The sequence below is a fragment of the Nanorana parkeri genome, unplaced genomic scaffold, assembly GCF_000935625.1.
Source record: "Nanorana parkeri isolate BGI_ZX_2015 unplaced genomic scaffold, ASM93562v1 scaffold199, whole genome shotgun sequence".
Lineage (NCBI taxonomy): Eukaryota > Metazoa > Chordata > Amphibia > Anura > Dicroglossidae > Nanorana > Nanorana parkeri.
In genome coordinates this window covers 562381-565408 of record NW_017306467.1, presented here as the reverse complement: position 1 = coordinate 565408, position 3028 = coordinate 562381, and the positions used below count along the sequence as shown (strand labels likewise).

At 42.7% G+C, this 3028-nt stretch overlaps 1 protein-coding gene across 1 annotated transcript in view; it reads right to left on the bottom strand.

Moving 5' to 3' along the window:
* The window catches only part of SMTN (smoothelin), a 122263-nt gene that overhangs the window by 63695 nt on the left and 55540 nt on the right, over window positions 1–3028 (bottom strand). The window lies entirely within an intron of this gene.

The following is a 3028-nucleotide window of genomic DNA, read 5'->3' as shown; positions in this document are numbered from 1 at the left end:
TGGTTCTATCAAACACGAGTGGGAAATCCAAGTGCAATTCCAAGAAGCAGGCCACAGAACATATGGCAAGAATGCTTCTGTGTGCCTTCTATGAATTGGTTGAAGCTGTGCACAAAAGGGACCAGCCTTAAAATGGTCATACATGAACAGAATTGGGCATTGCCACAACCGCACCATAAAGGGTAGTGATGTGTGGGGAGCTTAATGCAAATCAAGTTCGGCCAAGCCCGGCAAAACAGTCACTGACACTCCTCCCTACCGGCCTAATCAGTTGCGGCCAGGGCATTCCCTGTCGCTGCATTACCCGTCACAAAGAGGCAGGGAATGTCCCTACCGCAAATGACTGGGTCGAAAGGGAGGGGTGTGTCAAGTGACCATTCTGTTTGGGGATGAATGCAGGCGAACTTGGTTCAGACCAAGCCAAAGCACATCAATAATGAAGTTAAAAGCAGAGAAAATCTAGCGCTTCTCAGGCCTGGTTCACACCTAGGCATTTTTGAGCAGTAGAAAAAGCTTTTAAATGCCCAACACAAGAAATCCAAAGATTTTCAAATGTCCCCTGTTCACACTTGAGCAGCAAAACGCCAAACACAGAAAAAAAGAACATGAGTTTTTTTGGGAGTGTGATGGTCATATTCAGCCCCCCTCCCCCCCCCGCCCTCAATGGAAACGAGTGACAGAAGCATGTTGCACATTTTTGTGCGTTCATCCATTGACCGCAATGTTTCTGATTTGCCAGTCAAACCGTGTGTAAAAATGTGCCAAATGCACATAAATGTGCAAAACAAAAAAACCAAACAAACAAAACAAAAAAAAAACAACAACAACAACAACACACACACACGCTGAACCCGCGTGTACAAACATGCAAGAACAATGCCGCCTTGGTAAGAATGGGGCCTTAAAGTCTAGACGCCATGTCTAGCATGGGTGGCTTATCACAAGAGTGCATTATTTATAGTGATATATGAAACATGCTTACACCGACTTCACTGCACTTTTAGCCCATTCATCCTTCCTCCTTGAATCTGCAGGAGCAAGAGCCGCCAATCGTGGGGCAATGATTTACTGGCTCCAATGCAAATAAATACATATTTTTTTAATGAATGTGCATTTTTTTATTAATTTCTTTTTTTTTTTAAACGGTGGACTGTAAGTTTAAATTGTGTATTGTCGTGTCTGCCTGGAGTTCAGTTTTAATTTGGTATTGAGCAATAACTTAAGATCTGCACAAAGAGACCACAAAACAATTTGTCCTGACGTGTAATGATCACCAGTGAAAGCAGCTTTCTAAGAATCTTGCATCTCCCTGAACATCTTAACTTGGAGCTTCAGGCTGTCACGATGAGCACACGATCCTTTGCTGGGGAAGTGGTGTGCTACAAAATATGGCAGGATGTGAAATTTAGACAAAAATAGAAGGCTGAAAGAAATAAGCCTGGACAAGACTTCAACTGGCTAACAGTTTGTTTTTAGGTCTACTTATAGATCAGCTAGGGAAAAAAGACTTGGCAACATCAGTGAATGTTATGGTTGATTCTCCCTAACTGATAAATCCGTGTATTTACAGTCATTATGCAATAACTATAAATAAATATGAAAATCTACCAAAATAAGCAAACAATTTCAGCAAATCAATTCACCATAAAACCCCCCGGGAGTCATCTGAATGACTGAGCAGGGAACATCTACATCCCAAACGCAAGATCTGAACTCTATTATTTCCAAAAACTGTTACAGATTGGGTGAAAAGAATATTTGGGTAAAAATCCATCAGATACAAAATGACTGTAGTGATGTATTTTGTTTTATATAGTTCATGGACACAGCCACAGTCTTGGTACTCTCCCAGATAACAGTAGGTCCCCAGTCCCAGTCTTGGTACTCTCCCAGATTACAGTAGGTCCCCGCTCCCAGTCTTGGTACTCTCCCAGATTACAGTAGGTCCCCGCTCCCAGTCTTGGTACTCTCCCAGATTACAGTAGGTCCCCGCTCCCACTCTTGGTACTCTCCCAGATTTCAGTAGGTCCCCGCTCAGTCTTGGTACTCTCCCAGAATACAGTAGGTCCCCAGTCTCAGTCTTGGTACTCTCCCAGATTACAGTAGGTCCCCAATCCCAGTCTTGGTACTCTCCCAAAATACAGTAGGTCCCCAGTCCCAGTCTTGGTACTCTCCCAGATTACAGTAGGTCCCCAGTCTTGGTACTCTCGCAGATTACAGTTGGTCCGGAATTCCCAATTTTGGGATAGATTACAGTAGGTTCACATTTTTCAGAGGCACCTTAAAAGGTGGTATGTGTTGTCCACTTAACTTTGCAAATGCAAACCAGAACTCCGTTTTTTTAATATGGTGAAGGTAGATTTTAAGGTAATCATTTTGCTGGATAACAAAACTAAGTGCTGCGAATCTCACTCTTTAAAGTTTCTTGGTGCACAAAAACTCAATCTAAATATATTTCTCAAAAAATATAACCCACTTTGTGTGCACTAAATATCTTTGCAGACACAGTTATTGCATTGAATATGTGGCAGTGAGATCATCAATCTGATGCACAGGCAGTAGAGCTGAGGGAGGGACTCAGCAGGCCTATTCACTACAGGATGGCTGCAGAATAGTAGAGGAGGGGGTGGAAACAAGACCAGTCAACCTGCATAAGGAGAGAGAGGACTAGTAACTGGTCTTTATTGACTGAAGCTCCTGCACAGAGGAAAAGTTTCACACTGGATTACTGCACAGAAGAAGAAGTAGAAGAAATACACAAAAGCACACTATTGTACTTATTGTAATTGCTTAACCCTGAGGTCAGCTTTAAAAGTATATTTAAACCCATGGACAAAAATGTAATATATTTTAGCTTACCACTCCTTAAATATGGTGGCTGCATTAGGTTTCTTTTTTTTAAGGCTTAGTACTTCGTACTGTTGATCCAGCCAAAAAAGAGCCGTGGTTCACGTCCTGCCCAGCTCCTTGCAACCAGTGACATGAGTGAGCTGGGTGGGATACCGGACAAAGGTACCGTAACCCCCTG